This window comes from Ambystoma mexicanum, chromosome 4p, assembly GCF_040938575.1.
Source record: "Ambystoma mexicanum isolate Mex_15411 chromosome 4p, UKY_AmexF1_1, whole genome shotgun sequence".
In the NCBI taxonomy this organism is placed as follows: Eukaryota; Metazoa; Chordata; class Amphibia; order Caudata; family Ambystomatidae; genus Ambystoma; species Ambystoma mexicanum.
The window spans coordinates 1041678849-1041703484 of NC_090927.1; the positions used below are offsets into that span (position 1 = coordinate 1041678849).

The 24636-nt window shown below is 45.2% G+C and overlaps 1 long non-coding RNA gene across 1 annotated transcript in view; it reads left to right on the forward strand.

Moving 5' to 3' along the window:
- LOC138453604 (uncharacterized) overlaps positions 1–11782 on the forward strand; it is a 110741-nt gene extending 98959 nt beyond the window's left edge. Inside the window, exon 3 of the long non-coding RNA XR_011260481.1 lies at positions 5861–11782. This is a non-coding gene — a long non-coding RNA (uncharacterized lncRNA). The remainder of the gene's footprint in view (positions 1–5860) is intronic.
- Positions 11783–24636: the final 12854 nt, after the last annotated feature.

Consider the following 24636-nt stretch of genomic DNA (forward strand, 5'->3'; position numbering starts at 1 on the left):
GCACAGGTCTCTACCCTCCACGGTGCCCTGTACAAGGGCCATCCTGCCCTCATCATCCGTCTTGGAAACCATTACTCTGAAGGGGACGGACGGGTCGATCCATATCAGGACCCCTCTTGCAAATGAGGAATAGGAGGAGCCAATGAGGGTTCCTTGCCACTTTTTGGCTAGCGCCTTGAGTTTTTCCTCTGTAAGGTGTGTTTCTTTCAGCATGGCGATTCCGACCTTCTGGCGTCGCAAGTATGTGTGAATCCGGCGTTGCTTCACGAAGCTATTCATGCCTCTGACATTCCATGTCATAACTCTAATTCCGTCAGCCATAGTTGGCATGGTGTCTGTTACTTCTCTCCAGCCCTGAGCAAGGTCCAATTAATGGTGGATCTGTTGTGAGGTTATTCAGTGTTCTCGGTGTTTGTTGAACAAAATTCCCAACATGGGTGTAAACCCCCCGTTGCTCCCTCCCCTTTATTCCCTGTGTCCCACCCCCCCCCATAACTGCAAACAAGTCAAACATAGAACCAGCCCAGCGAGGTCTCCCTCGTTATGACTAACCCGTTTCTGCTCCTCGGAACCGTACATTGGCTCCAGGTGCCCTACGGGAGGGTATATGTACCCGAAGAAAGAAAGAAAGAACTTTCAAGGGGTTGGAGTGAACCTTGACTCGTGCGTCTCCTAGCGAAGGATCCTTTCAGCTGTATGGAATTTCAGTGCACCCACCGGTGGTGGATGAAGAACGCGCAGTTCCCAGCAAGTTACTGGGGAGCAATCATCTAGGCTTCCGTTTCCTTTCTTCAATATCCGGTATTTGTAGACCGTCCATCCAGTCCCTGGCCTGTGCGGGAGTGTCGAACAAGTGTGCTTTGTTTTTGTGCAGTATTTTAAGTTTAGCCGGGTACAGGAGCATGTAGCGCAGCCCGGCGGCTTTCAATCTGGCCTTCGTGTGTATGAACTGGGCTCTGTCCATTTGAACCTGGAAGGTATAGTCGGGGTAAATAGCGATTTTGGCAGAGTCACGTATTATCTGGCAGCCTGTTCGGGAAAAAGCCAGGATTGCTTCACGGTCCCTGTAGTTGAGAACTTTAGCTATCACAGGTCTTGGTGGGGCCCCAGGTGGTGGTTTCTTAGCGAGGGAACGATGGGCCCGTTCGATCGTGAATCCCTGGGAGAGTTTCCCAGCGCCCACTTCCTGTAAGAGGAGGTTTTCTATATAGGTTGTGGGGTCTGAGCCTTCGGAGCCCTCAGGCAGCCCGAGGAGGCGAATGTTATTACGTCGGGCTCTCCCCTCTGCTTCCTCTGCTCTATTTTCCAAGTTTTTGACCCTTTGTTGGAGTTCGTCTACGTCCCGGAGGAGGTGTGTTTTAGAATCAGTGTTTTCCCTGACCTGTGTCTCGAGCACCTCCGTCCTGCCAGCTAGGGTTCGGACGTCCTGTCTCAGGAGGCCCAGGTCTGTAGCAACTGCATCTATCTTATGCTCCATTGTCGCCTGGAGCAGCTTGATGGCTTCCAGGATCTGGGTGTTGCTGGGCTCGGTAGGCGTTGTAGTTGTGGGGTCCGAATGAGGGTCTGTGGTCCCCCCCCTCAGGTCCGCGAGGCCTGTTGACTCGCTGGCTGTGTAAGTATCCATGGTTGTCTGCCGCTGTCGGGGCTTGCTGTTTTTACCAGCCATCTCGGGGATGCACAGAGGCCCGGCTCCGGAGGTGCCCAGGGCACAGGCGGCAGTCCGCAGATTCCCGCTGCAGAGGTGAACCTCTCACTGACACCGCAAGGCCCACCCGGCAGCGCCACCCGGGATCGAGGCGAAGATCTGTAGGTGTCTTTGTGTCCTGGGTGCACCCCGGGGTCGCCACAGAGGGGGCAGCGGCACAGCGATATGGGGGGGAAGGCAATGTCCATTCAAGAGGGCAGGTGGAGGCAGCTCGCAGTTCACTGCTATGGGTTGCCCAGAGGTGGTGAAGCTCCGAAGTTCCGCTGTGATGTGGTGATTGGGCACCCCCTCCAGTGGTAGGCGATCCGAGGGGGCCCTCCAGCGGAGTTATTGGGCAAAGGATGGGACTTCTGTGGCGGGGGTCAGGGAGGCGCGCAATGCAAGCCCTCAGATTAGTGGATGCAGGCCCATGGTGTGGCAAAGCAGGTTGGCCAGTTCGTCGTGGGTGCCGCTGGGCGGGATCCCACCGGCCACCGGGTGCAGGTTGCCAGGTAAATCCGGGCCGTGGAGGAGCGCTGATGCCTCTTGTTGAGGGGTTGTAGGGAGCGGGTTGGGCAGTCCAGACTGCTAAAACATACAGTTGCGTAGGGGACACTGTGTACCAGGCGGGAACCCCCCGGCCGATGGACGCAGGCAAGGCTGGGCAGCGGGGGAGCTCCGGGGCCTCTTATCGGAGGCGCTGCAGGGAACAGGCGGGTATTAAATCCAGGGCGCAGGGTCGGGATCCAGGGCTCCAGTGGCTCTAGGGGGGGCAGCCCCGCGTTCCCACCACTCCCGGTATCCCAGTTCGGGCTGGGTCAGCCCCCTTCCGCCTACCTACGCCGCGCCGGCCGGCCACGAGTCTCGCCGGCGCTCCCCCTGGCTCAGCTGGGCTCTGCTGCTCTCCCCAGGCTGGTCGCGGCTCCACGGTGGGCTCAGGGGCCCGATCGCTCCTCCGCGCCGCTCTTCTCCCTCGATCCCAGCGTGGGCTATCAGCTCCAGGTCCGCCGCTTGTCTCGGCGGGCTACGTCCTCTGCAGTGCAGGCGAGCTCCGGTCCTCCAGACGTCAGGACGCGGGAGCCGCCATCTTGGCTCACTCTGCTCGGCACAATTCGTCCGCCGAACAACGGCGTTCGTAGTCTTCGGTCGACTGGCAGATGGTTCGGATGTGTGTAGATGGGGTTCCGTTGCAGACGGTGCCGCTTGCCGGGTTCCGAAGTTAGTTAGAATTAAGTAGAAACAGCTTATATTGGCACATCAACTAAGAGCTCACACGAGACGCGTCCGCTCTACATGGCGGTTAGCCACGCCCCCTGCTACAATCAGTTCCTTATTGCTGTGTCCATATTGCATTAGTTGATAATCGTCTATTGCCTTACAACGGTCAAAGGGGTTCTTCCGGCATTTCCTGGTTCCAGTTGACGGCTCACCACACCTGTGGCCAGTATTTGGTCATTCTGTCTGTGTGGTACTTGGGGATGGAGGTATTCAATAATCGGCACGACCATTAAGATCAGAATTAGGAGTGAGTTTCTGTCCGTACTTTTATGATACGGTTTAACTAATAATACTCCTTCCTGATGGAAAATGGTTAGATCTAGAAAGTTCATGTTGTTATGATCAATGGTCATGGTGAACTGCAAGTGTCTATGACATTGGTTCAACCAGATGAGAAAATCATTCGCTTCTTGTATTGTGCCTTTCCATATGACAATAATGTCATCTATGTAGCGAGCCCATGAAATGAGGTTCGCTACATAGGGATGCATAGTGTAAATAAATGCTTTCTCGAAAAATTCTACATAGAGGTTTGCTACACTGGGTGCCATAGTGGCTCCCATTGCAGTTCCCTCTATTTGTTGGTAAGAAGCTCCCTGGAATTCAAAGAAGTTTTGAGTTAGTGCTATTTCAAGGCACCAGAGTATGAAGGACGTGGGGACTGGGTCATTGTCAGTCCGAGCCAGAAGTATTTCCTCTATAATGTCAAGAGTTGCTCTCTGAGGGATATTGGTATATAATGAAATTATATCGAGCGTGATCAAATAATGAGATAAATTATCATATGGCTGATGTTCAAATTTTTTAATCATGTCTTTGGTATCTTTTAGATATGATTTCATTTGAGATACATATATCTTGAGATAATGATCTACATATTTAGACAGGGGTTCAAGAATAGAATTAATCGCTGCTACTATGGGTCGTTCAGGGGTTTCGATAAAGTTTTATGTACCTTTGGTAGGCAATAAAAAGTAGGAGTACTAGCTTCTTGGTTAATCAAAAAATCACTTTCTTGTCTACTTATCAAATTTCTTTCTTTGGCTTTAGTCACATTTGATTCTATGATATCCAAGAGCTTCTTGCTCGGATTTTCCGTGAGTTTTTTATAATACATTGTATTATTAAGTTGTGTAAGGCATTCGTCTATATAGTCGTTTTTGTCTTGGATGACTAATCTTCCGCCTTTGTCGGCTCTTTTTATTATTATTTTTTCATTTTTTGCAAAGGTACTCAGAGCAGCAGTTTCTTTTTTGCTTAGATTATGAAAAAAACGACCGTTCTTTTTTTCAAGTTTGTCAATTTCTTGGAGGACCTTTTTTTCAAAGGTCCTGGATTCAGGAGAAAAGGTAGAATTAGGTGGCCAAAATGATGAAGGATTTTTTAGGCCTGTGTGATTAATCATCTGGCTAGTATCCATTGCATTTGTGGGGTCGGCAAAAAATTCTTTGAGATGTATTTTATGCATCAAATTATTAAAATCAACTTGGAATTGAAAAGGTTCGTGTTGTTTGCTGATTACGTATCCCAGCCCTTTGTTCAAGACTTGTTCCTCCATAACTGTAGGTTTGTATTGGGAAATATTGACTACGAGCGATTCCCGCTCCTTAGTTGCCGTTGGTCGCTGTTCCATTGGCCCCTCGTGGGGCCTTGTTGTAAAAAATTCTTTGAGCGATTGCCTTGATTATTAGCTCCTCTCCTTAGGTTGCCTCGCCCTCTGCTATGTTGATGGTTGGTGGGAATCGAATTGTCAGTGTTATTACTACTGTTGCTCGAGATATAAGAGGTGGCTCGAAAACGGACTCTATGGTTTTGTTTTAGTGCATTAGACATCTGATTGCCTGTTGTTTTGTATCCCTCCGTTGTGTAGGGATAGGCTTTATCATGGTTGAATTTAAGTAGATCTTTTTTCAAGCGTTGTAAGCGTTCGTTGGTGTTGTTCACTTTAAATTCATTCATTTCTTTCTCAATTTCTTCCAATCTTTTTTTCAAGGTGTCCAATGATACCGATTTTTTGATGTCTTCTTCTCTTTAACGGTATATATTATTAAAATTAGCCAGTCCCTGCCGCGACGGTTGGCTATATAGCTCCATTGTAGCTTGAATTTAGTATTGTCCAGAAAAAGCTGTGGTTCATTTTGAACTATCAGTCCTTGAGGTAAAGCTTTATTTTTCAGAAATTCTATCACTATCTCTCCGTGGAGTTCAGTTATTATCAATCTTTACTTTCATTACTTTGATCCTGTACTTTTTCAAACTCGCTATTATTTATAATGGAGATGGCGTTCATCAATGCCGTATCGTAATCATCGCTGTATCCCATTGTCCTTTCTTCCACCATAATGTTAATTCTAAACACTTAATTAAATCTTAGGAATTCCAAATCCTAAAAAGGAAAACGCGCATGTGTCGGTCCCCAAATCGGTCCACCGAAATCCAAACTATCGGGCTCCACTGTGTAATTATCCCGTGACAATCTGCCACTATATCATATTTTAGTTAGTAATGAAAGAACTCTCAGCTAAAATAGACACTAAAATAGGACTTGGTTACCTATAAATAGTCCACTCAAGATGGCGACCGCGACTCAGTAAGCACTTGATAGCGAACTGATAGGCGGAGAACTAGTAGCGTCCCCACCAACGGATCTAGTCCAACGAATTGATTATTTCAAAAACAGTTATGTGTTTAATGTTGATAACTGTTGAATAAGAGCTATCTATCTCCTGTTTACTTAAAGTTTTCACTACCCATCTTAAGGTAGAGCTTCCACCCAGGTGGTATTGATGGGATTCCCTCCTAAATTTAGTGTTGTTGTTGTTGAACATTCCATGTAAATCTTCCCAGGTAAAAATGTGTGTAAAATGTACTGAAACTCTTTTTTCTATCTTTTATTAGATAACTAACCTCCTAAACTTCCTGCTTCGAGGTGAGAGGGAGTCTGGTGAGAACCCCAGAGAACTGGTAAGGAAGGAAGAAAGGGGATTTTATGCCACGCCCTCCAACCCAAAGTTGGAAGTGGAGGCTGGAGTGCCCACTTTCAAGAGAAGGAAGAAAAGAAGGTGCCATGCCATACCACCAACCATAGAGGTGGAAGGGGAGACTGGAGTGCCCATTCCATGATGAAGGAAATTATGCCTAATGAGACCCCACTCTGCCCTGCTCTACCCCAACAAAGAGTCATGGAAGAACAGGGGGGGTATGTGGGGTGTATTTAAAAGCCCCAAACAGAAGTCCATTTCACATGAATAGCAAGATTTTAAACACTGAAATAAAAGTGTTTTGTTTTTCAAGTAAAGTTAAAGAGCCATGTGTAAAGGGGCCTACATGTCATTACCAATGGACAAGCAGCATTTTAATTTACAAAAGAAGCATCAGGTCTACTAACGTTAATCAAGATCGACCCTACATGGTCTATACTGCACACCACAAATATCAACCCATGGATACAAAACACAGTTATAAAAATAACGACAAAGCGAGGACTAGATTTTGATACATCGACAGCCAAGCACAAAAGAAAAATTTCAGTTATGAACCTTTACTGGAATCCAGCCGCAATCAACAACAAAGTGTTCTTGACAGTGTCTTTCTAACAATCGACAGGCTCATTCTCAAATATACAAGAATTGAATTCCTACTATGTGGAGATTTAAACCTCCATCTATGGCAAAAAGACGGACAACCCACTCCTAATGAAAACCTAACAATCCACGCAAAAAAATGGACTAAAGAAATCAATATTCGTATCCTATTACTTATTGACTTTCCTAAAGATAAAACAGGCAAGCCCCTTCCCACCTGGTCCCGAGGCAAATCATCGGCCATAATCCACTACCTCTATCTCTCGAAAGAATTAAGAGCTGCAGTAGAAACGACAAGCATAATCGGAACAACAAAGAGCGACCATAACCAACTTGTCGTACATGGAAAAGACAGGCCGCGCCAACCTCAGCCCAATCGTCTTATTCCGCTAGAAGTCTATACAGCTGGGAAAAAACTCTGTATAACCCAACAAGCAACAATCTCACTTATGAGACAATTCTTGCAAACCACTCTACCTGACGACCAGAAATTAAATTATCAATGGCTACTTCAACCCTACTACAAACCAACCAAACAGAAAACCTCACAGACTCATCAACACTCCTACAACAAGGAGCTTGCCGAAAGGAAAAGGGCACTGAGAAACACAGTGCAGCAACTGACAAAAAAAAAAAGACAAAGAATCATTCGTTAAAATAAAAGCGGCAAAACAAAACTACAAAAACTGGATCAAAACACACCACATGATGCTACTACAAGCAGACGCAGAAGCAATCTTAGAAACGTACAAAACACACAATCTCCGAGATCTATGGAATCTTCTGAACAACAACGCAGCACACCAACAAAAACTGACAAGAAATGTGACAGAACAGTGATGGATTGAACACTACACAAAAATATACAAAGCTCGGTCACCAGAAATAAAAAAAAACACAAAGACAGAACATAAAGTGGGCAGTAAGATGCAGCTATCAAGACATTTTTGAGATGATTCAAAAACTCAATACATCCCGTGCTCCAGGCCCTGACGGGACATCGAACGCAATGATAACGAAAGATCCACACTCATGGGCCAATCTCATGAAAACATCATGACATTCATAAACAAGCTCAACCAGATACCTATATCATGGAAAACTGCAACCATTATACCCATTCACAAACAAGGTCCGAGGGACGACCCGACAAATTTGCGCCCAATTGCGCTATTGGATCCCTTTGGAAAGCTGTTCGCATCGATTCTTTTGAAAAAATTCAATCAGTGGGCAACCGAAACAAAGCGTTTTGCAACAAGACAAACTGGCTTCACCCCAAACGTTGGGACAAATATCAACTTACTATTGCTAAATGTGATAAAACACAAAGCAATCCACAACAAAACAAATATCTACGCGGCTTTCATAGACCTCCACATGGCCTTTGATGGGATATCCCGGCAAAAACTTTGGAACAAACTTGAAAAATGGGAATGCCCCAATGACATCCTAGGCCCGATCAAACAACTGTATTCAAACACCTCTGTAACAATAAGATTTACAAGAGAAGGTCATACAATGGACTAAAACAAGCATGTCCTTTAGCAGCTACACTGTACAATCTTTTTACTGCAGACATCGAGACCCACCTACAGTCCGATGCCCTTAACCCCCCAAAGATCAACTCAATACCTGTAAAAATCATGACATATCGGACAATATCATCCTCCTAGACAAGACACCATCAGGTCTACAAAACAGCCTCAGTCAACTAAGCCTCTACATGAACCTTAACAAACTCACCATCAATACAAAAAAAAAAATCATGCAACTGTCCAGAGCGACTAATAACAACGGAAAACAACTAAAAATCTATCTTAATGACAACCAGCTTGAAGAAGTAACAACATTCAAATACTTGGGCATCCATATAAACCAATCCAAATCTGAAAAAGAGTGGACTCTGAAACTGGAAAAAAGGATCCAATCTTTGGCAAGACAAGGATGTGTGATCCAGCGCAAATTTGGCAAATACTCACTCAAACCCATAACCACATACTATAAGCAAAAGGTGATTCCAACAATAGTTTATGGAACAGAACCCATGATAAATGCAACAGACTATGGCTGGACAAAACTAGAAGCTGTCTTCTGGCGTAAGATTCTGCAGTTGGCACCTTCTTTCCCTATGCCTAGGATCAGACATGAAATAGCAGTGCAGTCCATCAGCTCAATTGTCTTATGGAAACAACTAGACCTATATCGCAAGCTCCTTACCGATGAGAAAACATGAGCAATTCAAATCTTGAAGTCCCATGACAGAGTAATGAACAACACTATCCTCACTAAGTGGAAAGACAATCTGGAGCAACTTCTGAAAACAGAAGAAATCTCACACAAAATGCTTACACTGCGCCCTCAACATGCAAAAATAAAAATAATGGAAAATGACTGGATTAAAACTCTCGAGGAAAAAACAAAATACACCCTCAACTTACAATGTGAGACAGACAACAGATCCATCAATGAATTACCAGCCTATCTGATCATCTTTCCTGATGCCAAAATGCGCGCAATATACCTGAAAATTCGAATGAATACAATACCAACACGCTTCTACTTAGGCAAAACCAGACAAATTGCCCCGACAGAACATTTTTGCCGCTTCTGTTCAGACACCGAAAAGCCTGAAACACTCTTCCACCTACTAATGGAATGCAACAGTCTCATAGAACAAAGATCCAGATTCGGCAGCTACGATAAGATCGGAGAACAGACGATGAAGGCAGAAGAGAGATGGATGGAGATGCTTAACGGCAGATCACATAAACTCATCTTGACAATATGCCAATTTCTACAAGAAATTCTAAGTCTTGGCAAACCTGTTATGAGTTAAAAAGAAACCCTGGAGAACTGGAAACAAATGAAAAGTTTAAAAAATTAAACTATAACACTTAAAAAAATGTTAAAAAGTAAAAAAAAAGAAGGAGGAAACAAAGATCCCTGTCACATGGAAAACAAGATTTTTAAACATTGTAAACAAAAACGGCCTGCACACGTGTGTGCAAATAAAAAAGTTTTTAAAAGTAAAAGTGACAATAAATATCCCTGCTCAAAGGAAAATGTCAGGAAAACAAAACATGATGTGTGGGTTGACCAAAAGCAATGTACATAATGTTTCACCCACAAAACTACAGTGACATTTGAAGAGCAACTTTGTCTTCATGGAAAATGTCAGCCCAAGGCAGAACCTTTTCCTGGCTGTGGGAAAAGCTTGACAAAGGAAAACTCCCACTCTTGGCCTGGATGTCACATCTCTCATCTAATGACCAACCACAGTAAACATGTCCTGCTAAAGGCGTCAAAATTCAGTGTTCTCCAGACTTGCTGGCTCTCAAAGCAGGGACTTCAAGAAAAGTCACAATTGGCTGGAGGATGACAAATATGTGTGAACATGGGGCAACCCACTACAGAGAGCAAGCTTCCAACACAAAGGAGACTGATAAAGGTACAGGCTGACCCAGGGAAAACAAATGGTTGGAAGGTGGGAGGCAGGACCATTTGTCCCACATGAAGATTCACAATTTATTTTAAAAGACTGTTATCATTTAGGCCTTTTCTCAGCCATCATAAGGTGGTTGGATTGCATCTATATAGCATTTTTAATGTAATTTACGGGGAATTTAAAATTCATCTTCCTGTGACCCTGGGAACTCTAATGGCCAGTTAAACTAGGTTTCTGGCAGATCTGAACATGTTCCAAATGTGAAAGTTGTTGAGCAGGTGGAAAATGAAATTAGGGATATGCTTAATAACGTATATATTCATAACTGTTGTGCTTTTTATAGAAACGACAGAAAGGTGCCATATGGCTGTGCTACATGATACAAATATGGTGGTCGACTTATCTAATTCCCCATGATTAGCGGAAAAAGAAAATATGTTTATTCTGGGAGTTGCTAGTAAAATTATGAAGTTGTAATACATAACTAGTTTTTACCAAAACGTGGAAAGGAGAACAAAGGATGATGACAAATGGGAATTGCCATGTTTTGCTCCAAACCCCTAAACCAATCCTGACTTGGAGGCTTGGTTTGGCCGGAGAGAGAAGGGTAACTGTCCAATCATAGTGGCAGGGATTATTACAGGGTACTTCCCCAAGATTGTAAAATTGGTGGTGTCATTGCTGCTATATAAGGGGGACTGCACTAGGACAGGAGACAGAAAAAGGAAAAAGACAGGAGGACAGAGACAAGAGACAGACCATCGGGAAAGCTACTGAAACTTACCATCAGACAGCTGTAAGGAGACATGAGAGGAGATTTCTGAGAGTGCATCTGGGTGGAGATGTGTATTTCTAGGAAAGCTTCAAAGCTGACTGGGTCTTATGGTGGAAAGCAGTAGCCCCTTTTTGAGAGTGGAGCGACCAGACCCCTGTCCTATCTTTCCAGAGTATCCTGAGATGCAGCTGGCTTTCCTGAACCTTAAACAGAGGCTTGCTATGTAAGTAGAACTGAGCCCTGGGAAACCAAAAGGTGGAGGAGTCTGCTTGCCATGAATCCCTTCCCTTTATAGTGGACAGGGGGCAAAACTGTGTAGATACGTAGCCTATGTAACCAAAAATACTAATTTAATTAATTCCCCATTTGGCAGAACACTACAGGGTGAATTTTGTTAAAATTTGAAATTAACAAAGCTCACTTCGCAGTGTGTGCTGAAAAACTAGAGCCTATTCATTAGTTGAGTAATCCTTGTTGTCCAGCTGTCCGCAACATCTTAAGGAAGAGGGGTGTCTTTGTACTTTAATCAGTCCAACCTTTTTATCCAGCTTCCCAAACACAGGCCTTTCAGTAAGGGGGTCTGAAATCCAAAATTCCCCATTGCATTCCAATTGTTCTGTCTTATTCCCAACCTAGACCAAAGCAAGGGGGGGAGGTTCTGAAAAACAAAGCGATAAAACACCTGTGTTTATTTCAAACCGAAAGTGTGGGCAACATTATAATTGCCATATGTATTTTTACCAATCGTTAAATCCTACTGCTACCCTTGTAAGCCTGCAGGAAAATCAACACGGCACATTACATAAGTGCCTTTGTATTGATCAGTGTAATTATTTTGTGAAGTGAAATTTGCAGGAAGTAAGAATTGTGTCTCTGCTCTTTTTAACTCACGTTTGTGATTTATTTATGCTGAAAGAAGTTGATTGTGTTGTGCTACGGATAAAGTGGTGTTTTTGATATTTTCGTGCTAATTTCTATTATTTTTAATTTAAATAAATACCCATATATTTCCTGTACACCAGCCTGGTTCTTGGGTCATTGCGAGCTCAGGGGAGAGGTATCCGAGGGGCATGATATGTGTCTGAGATAACATAACCACATAAGTGGGGAGGGAAGGAACTCCCCATGGTGAGGGTGACTTCTCAATAAACCGCTACACATATAAATATAGTTAATTTATTTAAGGGCACCTCAAAGGTACCATATTATTACTCCTCTTATTGTCATGCTAAACCAGTGATGCTGGTAGGTGAATCCCCTCCATGTGACTGCCCTGCATTCCTGATGGTTGCTAGAGCTGTTTTCGAGCCATAAATCAGCCATATGCAAAAGCTGAGCCTTTCATGTCCCTGCAATACATTCTTTTTTTTAATCAGAATATGGTGTTTGTAAGGAAAGTGTTCCTCCTTCATGGAAGAACACTTTTTCTTATGTGCACATCAGAATCGCCCCCTTGGATACGGCCCCTTAGAATTGAAAAAAGCTTTGCAAACGGGGCCTGGTGTATGTCATGGACATATGTAAAAGGAGAATTAACTACTAGTGAACGCCTTCTGCCTTGTAAACTGGAGCAGAGCCCATTCCGTTGCCCGTGTAAGAACAGAGTGTGTCTGCTGTTCCTACAGCCCACCCACCGTTTCAGGCATGATGAGGCTGGACTTCCAGGCCCGTAATAGACTATTGATTCGGCTGCATTTGGAGACAAAGAACTCACGCTGCTGTAATTTCCGCACACACATGATTTAAATTGCAGCAGGCGTAGCCTGGTCAATAGCTTCTGTCAAATGCGCCTGACCTGACCACCATTGTGTCACATGCTGATTTGATGACAAAATACAGACTATCTGGGCCAGCGCCATTATTTACCAGCAAAGCTAAACTGTGCAGTCAAAATGACCTTGCAAGCATTCAGAATGTAAACATAGAAAACATAGTGTTGCACATAGAAAGTCCTTCCAATTATTTTGGGTTTCTTTTTGTCCGTGCCATCTTGTTCTGTTTAGCAATGTATTTTTCTGGATGTTAAGAGATATAATGAGTAAAGACATATTCCTGAGCTTAAAATTATGACAGTATTGCTTTGTGAAAAAGCATTAGCAAATCCAATAGTTGGCGCGTTTTCTATAGTGATAACATGTTCTGTGTTGCCAGACGTGTTATGTTATGTCATTTGCTATAGCTCTGTCAGAGCACATGCCAGCACTGAGGATGAAGAGGAGGAAGGGACGGGTGTGAATGCATTCATTTAATGTTGTTGTTGTGGCACTTCACAGTGCCAAGGCAGTTTGATACGAGAATGGGAAGTAAGGATATATTGGAGAGGAGGTTTAACATTGGGTGATAACACAGCCTGACGTTGCTTTTCAGATGCATTCCCTGTAGTGTTTGCAGTGCCTGATCAAGGTGCCCCCCTCCCCCCCCCCAAAGGTGTGCCCAATGTGCCCCCCAGCCACCCCCCGCTCCATGCAGAAAATAAAGGGCACCTTGCTTGCAGTTTACATGACACTGAGCTGGAGGCCCCAGCTCAGTGTCATGTAAATGTAAGTATGGATCTGGCCAAGGGCCTATTCAAGAGTCACACAGCGACAGGGGGCTCGGTCTGTTGTTCCACTGATACTGTCCAGAACAAGTATCAAACGAACAGCAGCACTGAACCCCCTGTTGCATGGAATCTAAAGGTGAGGGGAGCAGGCGAGGGGGTGGGGAGTTCTCGCCAAAAAATCTTGCACAAGGCGCTGACAGACCTGGGGCCGGCACTGAGTGTTCGTAATCTGGAGTAGGCTGACTCTGTTCTTCTAGTAGCCCTGGAGAGACTTCATGGAAGCCAATGTGTTTTTTTTTAATCATTGATTGACCGGAATGTTTTTTAGTAGGTTACAGGTCAAAAGAAGATAGTATTGCAAAACACGCTTGTCTCAGATTGTGCCAGGTACACGCAATGTCCTGCACGTTTACCCAGCCATGTGCGTATAGGGATGGAGTGACGCTGCTGTGTCGTCACCAGAAAGGAAAAACAAAAGACTGCAAAGTATTCCCATACCTTGCAGGCGCTAGGAGGTTTTATGAGGGTCTTACCGTTCAAAATTGAGAACAAATATTAGGCTCATATTGGTTATAAAAAAATAATTATTTATTCTGAAAGGCCATTTTTTTCTTGTTTGATCCAGGTAAATCTGAGCAAATCCATTGTTGTGCATACGATCATTCCATCAGATTTATGAGACGTTGTGATGAACACGCTTATCATTGTGGTGCAATCGGCACATGGTCATGCACTGACTTTGTCACAAAGATGTCCCCCCATTAGGTGATCGATAGTTTCACCCTCGAGAAAGACCTGCTTTACCTGGCTCAAACAAGAAAACGATTTTTATTCAGAAGAAATATGAGCACCATCTTTTTTCTAAATTTTGAATAATAATACCTGCACAAAACTTCTTAGCGCGAGCAAGATACAGGAAAACTTGTCAGCCTTTCATATTTTGTTAGCATATCCATCCATCCATCCATCCATCCATCCATCCATATCTATCTAGGTCGTTATCTAGCCTTCAACCTTTTTTACGTCCTCGAGACTTCCATTAAGGACATGGTGAGTACAGAGGGATCTGCAGATGGAAGGCGAACTACGTGATATGGAAACGTGCTAATAATGTTTAATGTTTAATTTATTTAATTTAATTCGTTTTTTATAACACGGCTAATACCTTATCTGAGTTGGTTTATAGCAGGGATACGGTTGGAACACGGCTAATACCTTATCTGAGTTGGTTTATAGCAGGGATACGGATTGGAACCTCTGTTGCTCTGGGTTGTCTTGTGTCCAAGACCAGCCCGTTTCCCTTATACTATCCTCCATTCACAATATGTTGAAACATATTGTTATGTCCTCCAGTCCATGACCGTGGAAAATGTTCCCTATCTCACCCATTCTATTCTCTATATATATCTCTCAATAAAACAATGCCCTTCTGTAAAGGTACTTTTCCATAGGACTACCTTTGCGAACTGTTATTACCAATGTCGTAAGTAATTTCTGGCCGAAATAACAATTGTTTCATCAATGAATGAAAATTCAAATAAAATGTTATGTCGGTTTCTTGAATAGTGCTCTGCAATGATATCACGTTGTCGCAAAGTTCTATTGGTGAAAAGGAGAGAGCGGTGGAAAGTCCTCCAATGTCCAGTCACTGTCCCTATTTGCAAGGTATTGACACCATATGCCCAGGTGCTCTCACTATATGCCATGTTTGCCATCATAAGCCTAGGTACTCACATTAGATGATCGATTTAGCCATCAAATTCTCAGGAATCCCATTAATGTGTCTTATTGCCATTAAACGCCAAGGTACTCACAGGACTTCCTACTGTTTGCCAGGTAATGCTGTGATATGTACAACTACTTGCATCATTTGCTAAACATTTTCATGGCAGATACGGTGGGGGCAAGGGGCACATCATCACTGGTGCTCCCTCATACGTTAGCTCCACAGGATGCCTTCCTTAAAGCTCTGCTATTTCACACTGGCAATGATGCTGCCGTAATTTGAATGGGAGTGGGGTTGTGCATGCTCTGAAACCATTGCATGTACCAGTACTGTGATGGTTGAGGCTGTGGGAGATGAGCCTGTTATCCCTTCATTCCTTCTATCCCTCCTGCCTCTCTAGCCACTCTAAGAAAAGTGGGGCAGATGGCACACAGGGGCCCCATACACCTCTTCTGATTCTCGTTACTAGCGGTAGTAGAGCAGCTTGGCCAACCCCTTGGCCAACCCCTACCTTGTGGCATCTTGATGAGGTCTGATGGACTCCCAGGGACTTGCAGAGGCATTCATGGGATTGCTTGGACAGCAGACAAAAGGTTGGCCCTGCAAGCAATCTAGGAATGACTGGCATTGTACTAATGTTGTATCCCTGCACAACTTTCTATGAACAGCAATATACAGCAATATTTTAGTCTTTCGGGGCTGTAAGCACCATGCAGGAACCAACACGAAACAATGAGAACTAGGAGAAAGACAGCAATGACACTGCAACATAAAGTTTGCTCTGGAGTGTCTTCCAGGGTAGCTGGACTGAAGATCTTGTAAACTGCTTTAAACACTTCCGGGACGATGACGACGCCGACGCCGACGCCATCCAGGTCCAAACAAACCCGCCTGTGTTGCAAACGATGTGGATGGCCACGTCCTCGGCAGACACACTTGAATGGCAGCCGTTGCCACCTACGCATACAGTTGAAGAAGTTATAATCTCTGTGAGTTAACTATTCTTGACTATTGATCTTCGAAGATTAAAGATTCCGTTAGCCTTTCCTAATTTAATAGTCCGTAGTTTGTGCAGCATAGTGATCATTGCTAAAGCGGCAGACAAAAGTGGCCAATAAAGATTGTTTAAAACCAAGTGCTGTGGCTTGTCAGTGGAATTGTACACTCTTTGTTGTTTTTTTCTACCCCCATCATATTCGTGAAATGATAGCAGAAAGTTTGGTACAGTTTATTGGATGGATAAAAAAACATAACAATGAAATTCTAAGGGCCTGACTCACAGAAACGTTTTAAAATGGAACAATCCCATAGGAAAACGCTCTGTGAATTTGCCTGGTAAATCCAAGTGGCAGCCCTATTTTCCACGACCTAGTTTGACTAGTCAAGGCTCTGTTAGAAAAACCAGTTACACATACAAAAAGGGAACATTGGGACAAGAGATCAGGGCATAGTTTCTGCATCCCACCATATGTAGTTATGCAAATAGACAAGTTTGTAGTGAGTTTCAGAAGTCCCGCCAAGAGCTCTCCTCTCTCGGGGAAGGAGGGAGTGCATTCCACTGTTTTGCTGTAAAGGTTGGAAAGTTGGTGCCACAAGCTTTGCTCGTTTCTATTTCCGTTGCAGTAGTTTGTTTCTGTAGGCTGCTTTGCAGGGTCTGCTAGACTGATATCTGACAATGTTCTGGGTCAGGCAGGGTGAACATTTTCTAGGTCAGGCAGGGTGGGGGCAGAGTTGGATAGACATCTGTGCATGGTGGATAGTGACTTGAAGATAATGTGCTCTCTGATTGGGAGCCAGTGGACATTTTTCCTGGCGGCAGAGATATGTTTGTGTCTTAGGATTTTAAGCACCACTCAAACGGCATTGTTCTGGATGGCCTTTAACTTTGCAAAGTGCCAGCAAATAGGGTATTACAATAATCCAGCCTTGATTCTGTGATTGCACAAGTAATTGTGAGACAGCTGTCCTGGGAGCGGAAGGATCTGGAGGCATTAATCAATTTAGTAGTGTGTGCTGATGAAGAGGAAATAGTGTTCACTTGGCACATGAGCGAGAGTCTTCCATCAAGGTACATGCCAAGGGTTTTCACTGATGATGAGACAGGCATTCGGATGCTGTCAATGCAGAAGGATGTGTATTGGGGGGTGTGGCTGGCAGCCATGGTGTAGGGCTGCACCGAAGACGAGCTTCTGCCTGATCCTTAAAAATCTGGGGAAATACAGGCATAAGTGCTGAGGTTTACGGATCCGAGTGCCTTCAGAAGCTAGGGTGATGTCTGCAGATCAGAGATCCAGCTTCAGGAAAGGATATTCAGCTCAGAGCTCTTAGAGAAAGCTCTGTACAGTCTGCAGCCAGAAGAACAACATAGAAACAAAATGGAGACCGGAGCTGAGTCGCAGCATTGAGTTTATAGGGAGCTGCAGGAGGAGGCCAGAACAGCTTGCTGCGCTACGAACTGCTTCGAAATGGGGGCGGATTCCGGGAGAGACGACCTGAGGGACGGTGCTGGCTACAAAAACAGAGGAGTGGAGAAGGAGAAACTGGAAGGATGGAGGCAGCAGGGCAGAGACCCACTTGAGGAAGCAAGGAACCCAAAGCATTGGTGGTGCTCAGGATGCATTGGTGGAGAGGAGCCAGTGGAGGAGGAGCGGGTCAACAAGGGGGTAAGCCCGCAACCCCAGCCTGCTAATGTGGTACAAATGTGGCGTGTATAGACATTCTGAAGTGGATGAAATCACCCATGTCGGCACTGGTCCCCGTCACTGAGCAAGCTTGAAAAAGCCCATCAAAGTGAATGGGGAGCCCCGTGTGAAACGCAGAGGCAATGTGACTATTGGCAGGAGCGGGCTCACAATCAGAGTGGCCTCAGAGGTCCCCTTGTCCAAAAAGCACTCGAAGCAGCGTATAGAGAGATTTCCGAAGGTTGTACTTTGCTGGCAAACAGCCAGGGCAGGGACGCACTTTCTCTGACCACAATATTAAGGAAAAGCGCACGTTACATGTAGTGCTAAGTCCTCAAGGCATGGCTGATGAGTCTTCTCCACGCCAGCTCCCTGCCTTAAAAGGCTTTGCACTCAATGTTGGTGGGGATTGATTGAGTTAATTATAAGCGGAAACCCCCATTCCCTAGTTCAATGAGGGAAAACGTCAAACTAGTAGAGGGCTAATACAACACACTGAGGTCTGATAAAGAGAGGAACCATTGGCGCGAGGCCCGTGGACTCGCGGGAGGAAGCGTCAGCAGTGGCAAGACAAGGCATGCCTTGAGCAATGGACACTACCCTGCGCTATCACAGGGGGGGTTGGGGCCTCTGCACACTGCCAGAGGGATCGGGAGAGGCCTGTGAGGAGCGTGGCTGAGCATGTGCTATGTGCATGTACTGGATTACCCCCTGGTACTCATTGCGCTTAGACATTACAAATGGCATATTATAACTAACTGTGGATGAGATTCTGCAACAGTACCATTAAGGTCTAAGACACGGTTCACCAATTCTAAAGGGGACTCTAAGGCACAATTACAGGAAACTACATCTAAAACCTTTGCACCCATCTCTGTGGTTGATCCCCTTGCGCCCTACCCCCTAAGGACACCTCCTGCTATAGCAACAGCCATACCACCAGTAGTGTCACTACTTTTAGAAGACCATGATGAGAATGCAGGGTTGACACAGCAATTGATACACAGAGATCACCTAACTTACAGGATAAGTGGAAGCCCTTTTTTAAGGCTCGGTATTCAAGGCCACCACGCTCAAATCGATTTAGGAAGGAAGGAGATGGAAAGGTACGAATGAAGGCCACTGAAGTTTCTTCTACTTCCGACTACAGTATACAGTATAGAAGCAGACCCAATATGTGCACACCCTTATTGCCGTATACCTGGGGAGCCATCGGATAGCAGCTACACGAAGCAGTCAGAGGGGTGAGGAAGCAGATGAAAGTTACCCTTTGGGCTCAATACTATGGAGCAGCGGCAGGTGCAGAGCCGAGGGACGGAAGGTCGAGTGCTGCGTGGTCAGAGTGCTGGCCCGGGAGCACTGCTTGTCACAACACGGCAGGTATACCTAACTTTACATGAGCAGTATCATTACTCTTTAAACGTGCCAAATGCCTCCCAAGACAACTAAACTGAAGGACAACCAGAAGACACTCGACATCTACAGCACACTCCCGTCACAAACACCTCTGGACAACAAGGCTACGAAGAGTGACAAAACAAAGGAGGCGGGGGGCGCAAACTGCCAAATCATACTAGGGATTGCAGAACTGAAAACAACTCTAAGCTCCAAGATCGATGAAGGGATAAATGATGTGGGCCTGTTGCGGCAAGACGTTAGGAAACATTCTGAGAGGACCCCTGCCCTGGAAATGCAACTGAAGGACAACATCATCACGACACCAAGCAATGATGCCCAAATTCACATCTTACAACAGAGAGTCAACCTACTAGAGTGTAGCAGAGTATGCGGAAGGGAGAGCATGTAGGAACAACATCTGCATTGTCGGCCTTCCAGAGGCGGAAGAGGGTGTGGATCCCATCACTTACATCAAAAACCTATTCTTGCAAGATATCGGGCCAGGAAATCTTTCCCAAGGCTTCACGATAGAAAGAGTGCACAGGGCTCTCACAAGGAAACCGCTGGCAGGCACCCCTCCACGACCTATAATTACAAAGGGTACTGAATTACAGAGACAGGTAGAAGATCCTGTCATATTCAAGAGAGGGAGGGACGATGCGGAGGGCATCATCAGATCTTGGTGTGTACACTAACCATACCTTTCAGGTCCAAAAAAACAGAGCTCAGTTCTAATCAGTTAAAGCCAGGCTCCGTAATGCCAGAATGAAGTGCATGTTACTGTATCCCGCCCGGCTCAAGGTCCTTTACAAAAAACGCGCCTTGTTCTTCGACAACCCGGAGGAAGCTCAGGAGTGGATAGACAGGGAGAAGATCAACCCACGGACGGAGGCAGAAGCTTCCCCACCCAAGCACAAGGTTACGGAAAGCACAGAAGCAGGCAGAACTTGACGGCTGGACATGGGAAGAGTGTATCTGGATGAGTAGTGAGCAGGCCAGTGGAGTTCAGCTATTGCCTTTCTGATTGGCTAAGAGAACGACAGAGCCTGGCATCCTACCAAACCCACAGTGCTTTGCCTAGGTGGCTCAAATGGCAGGAACCTCGACATATACATATATAGCACCCTTGAACCAGGACACCAGTCCCATGGCGACCACCAGCCTGTCCAGAGAGCTCTGTTTTTTCCTTTTTGGGACATTTGTTTGTGCGCCCAACCACTGCTCACATGCCACTGGGAAACCCCCCGAGGGTAGTGGTGAAGAGCGGAAAACAATGCTAGGCGATTGTCGTTAGTTGGGGAAGTTGGGGATGTTAGAAGGGAATACGTGTTGCCTGTCTCAGTCACTAGACCACAAACCACTTTTGCAAAGTCACGTTCTTTTTGACCGAACAAAGTGAGTGGAAAGTTGAGAGGGTTAGGGGTTGCCTCCTGAGCGGCAGATGATCAAAAATGGCTATTGAGTTAAAATTGTTAACTTGGAATGTCCACGGCTTAAATAATTTTGTGAAAAGGAGCAGAGTGTACTCTTATCTGCGCAGACATAAAATCGATGTGGCCCCATTACAAGAGACCCACCTCACGATAAAGAAGCAGGAGCTACAGGCTAGAAAATGGGGAGGGAAAATTATAGGCTCTGCGTACTCAGCATACGCTCACAGGGTACTGACATGGATTGCACTGACGGTACCCTTTAAAGTGACCTCGTTTTAATAGGCAGACAATGAGGGTAGAATGGTTTTAGTACAGGGGTGCTTAGAGAATGTGGATTTTTGACTGATAAATACATATGCACCTAACCACAACACAGCAGCTTTCTTCCAGACAATGTACCCTAGGCTTGACCCCTACAGAAATGGAGAAGTAATATGGGGGGATACTTCAACTGTGTTCTGAATCCTTGCATGGATAGACTCTACTTTTCTAAAACCCTCCACTCCTCCTAGGGCCCTACAAACGCTTCTAACATCATTAGAATTGGTCAATGTTTGGAGACCATTCAACTTGGAAACTAGGCACTACTCTCATAGCTTGGTAGGCACATGCGGTCTATACTTGGCTAGATACTTTTTGGTAGGAAAGGATCTACTAGGAGAATCAATGGTGGCAGAATACAAGAGTACGGTCCTGTCGAACCATGTTCCCTTGCTGTTGTGGTGGCGATACACACCCCGAGAACCCCCATTCCAACATGGAAGCTGAGAAATGAGGCCCCATAGGAAGTTGCGTTCTGAGATCATATAAGGGTCAGTATCACTGAATACATCCACAATAATGTAGGGAGTGTTCCTGGAGCGGAAACCCAGTGGGAGGCCCTAAAAGTAGTTGTTAGAGGTACTGCTATAGCAAAATCAGGGGGCATACAGGCTACGCTTTGCAGGGAATTAGCAGGCATCAACACAATCATATAACACACTGGGGAATGAGGGGGGGCGGAAGAAATGGCACTGCGGCAACAGTGCCTGAACTGCTGAGAGTGGCTGGGGAAGCACAGCTACACTAGATACGTAGAGAGGCAGCATGCAGAAGGGGACACACCAGGGAGGCTGCTAGCATGGCTATGTAAGAACGAAGAGTGACACACACCCATATATTTTATACAAATGCAGCAGGGCAGTACATTTAACACTCAAGAAGGGGTTAATACCATTTTTTATTACTTTTACCGTAGTCTGTATAAGGACACGCCCACCACACACAGAAGAGGTGTTAGCCGAAGTAGATCTCCCAAGGCTAGACGAGGAGACAGCAGACAACCTAGATACTCCAATCTCGGCTGAGTTGATAAACACTGTAAAGGGGCTACGCACAGGAAAAATCCCGGGCACAGATGGCCTACCTGGTGAATTTTATAAAGAATTTGCAACAGAACTGGCTCCACATTTACTGAATGCCCTGACGGAGGCGCATAACTCCAGAATTCTACCGATTAGCCTTAGAGAATCCATAATAGTACCTCTCTTGAAACCATATAAGCCGCCACAGGAATGTAGTTCATATAGACCCTTGTCTTTGCTTAGTCAGGATAGTAAAATCCTGATGGGAACACTGTCCAATAGACTAAAAAAGGTAATACACACACTGGTACACCCAGATCAAATGGGATACGTACTGGGGAGAAACATGTTTTGCAATTTGACGAAACTACATCACATTATGTACAGTACAGCTAATTGGGAAATACAATTCATTGTTGCAGCTTTAGATGCAATAAAGGCATTGGATTCTATCCAATGGGAGTGGCTGCACGCTACTTTGCGCAGGTTAGGCTTTGATCGGTACTATCTACATTGGGTGGAAATAATATACAGGGACCCAATAGCACGAGTCAAGACGGGTAGACAATTCTCAGAACCCTGGGTGCTAGAGAAGGGCACTAGGCAGGGATGCCCGTTGTCTCCATTGCTACACATTTTGGCTACGAAGCCAGTGGCCATATATTTACGAGCAGAACACATGACAGCAGGCATATCTGTCCTGGGTACACACCACCTGATCTCCATGTAAGCTGACGACATGCTAATATATGTGCAAAACCTGGAAGAACATTTGGAATTGATAATCGAAGTCCTTGACAGTTTCCCGCAAATTTTGGGTATTACAGTCGGGTATGGAAACGTCCTCTCTTTTCTCACTGGCAGGCTTGACAAGACGTGCCGCAATAAGTTACCAGTGCTGGACCTAAAATGGATTCATACCACATTCCGTTACTTAGGGGTGGATATTTACCAGAACCCCACCAAGAAACATGTGAATAACACACAAAAAGCCCTACAGTGGATAAAGGGTGCCATGAGGTTTTGTACCAAACTGCCCCTATCATTAATGGGTAGAGGGCACTATTAAAAATTATTGCCCTATTGCGACTCCTGCACTACTTGTGCCATACTACCATATATCCAAGTCCTTCTTCAAAGCTATTAACTCCTTATTCAGAGGATTTTTGGGGCGCAACGTCAGACGAAGGGTTGCGCTAGCATCACTACAAAGACCGTACGATGAGGGGGGCATAAGGGTCCCCCACTTCGAGCTGTATTACATAGCGGGGAAACTGCAATTTGTGTTAGGATGGCTCAAAGACAAACCTACCTCAGATACGACGCTACTGCAGCCGGCGATGCCACGTGTCTTTTTGCGAGAAATGTTGTGGAGCAAACAGATTTAGCACTGGGCATCCAACTGTGGGATAGGGCACACGCTCTAATTAAGCTGAAAGACCCATTTTTGGAACTAGTCCTCTCTGTCCACGGCAGGGACTCAAGTGCATCTGGGGATCCCGATGCACTGGGAACCTAAGGGCAATGCCACAAGAGGGGACCTGCTTACTGATACCTTCTTCATACCTTTCCCAGAGCACACCAATAATACAGGGCTGCATCAAGATCAATACTTACTCTATTGCACCATAAAAAAAGTGATAGCATGCAAGTGGCCAATGTACGGTGAGGTGGTGGAAGCACACTCGATAATGAACACCCTGTATGACATAGCCAAAGGCACACAGAGAATTTCTAGGCTATATGGTTTTTTCCTGACAAATAGACCCCCTATAGACACAATCATCAGGGCCAGGTGGGAAGAGGACCTGGGTACCTCGTTTTCAGATATGCAATGGGCATGGATTCTGCACTATCGTAAGAAAGTGTGCCGAAACACAAGGCTGCAATTGATACAACTGTACGTCACGCATAGGGCATACTTAACCCCTCTAAAGACATCCAAATTCCCTGGGGCAGAAACGCAACACTGTGTGCTGACAGATGCAGGCATTTTGCACTTGTTTTGGTCCTACCCTGACATACAGCGGTACTGGGGGGGAATAGAGGAGAGACTGCTCAAGGTGGGCATCATTATACACCATTTAACACCCGCTGCCAGCTTGCTCGGCTGCTTTACATGCCCATATCATTTACGGTACGTCTCCAAGATGAAAGACCTGGTGTTCATACTTTCTAAGTATCAGACAGAGATGACTTGGAAGTCCCTGAGAGGCCCAAACATAGAGGACTAGTGGAGGGATCTTAAAAAATGGACATTGGCCGAGGCCACAGCTTGGAGACGGACAGTACACGTAACCCTTAGCAACACTAATTCAGAGATAACAACATGGAACACACTCACCCAGTCACTGTTCGTACCAGTGGGCACAGAAATGGAGACAGTACGAGAACCTTCCATAGAAACATAGAAGGACCAACCCCTGATAGATAGATATGCAAAGTGGAGAACTGACTCATTTTTAGACAGGCAACACGGGGGGTTTTGGGAGGGGGCAAGCAGGAAGTTGGGATGTGTTTCTTTTTTGAGCAAATTTGCAAATAGAAAAAGTAAAGCCAAAGAATGGCTCATGATAATGTGCACAGATGCCGAAAAGATCGTATTGAAAAGCATATGTTTAATATTGAAACAAGAAAATTAAAAAAACCTGTTTTTTAAAAAAAAAGGATGTGTATTGGGCATCCACATACTTTATTACAGCCAGCGGCCCCACTAGGAGGAGCTTTGCTTTTTTTCATTAAGACAG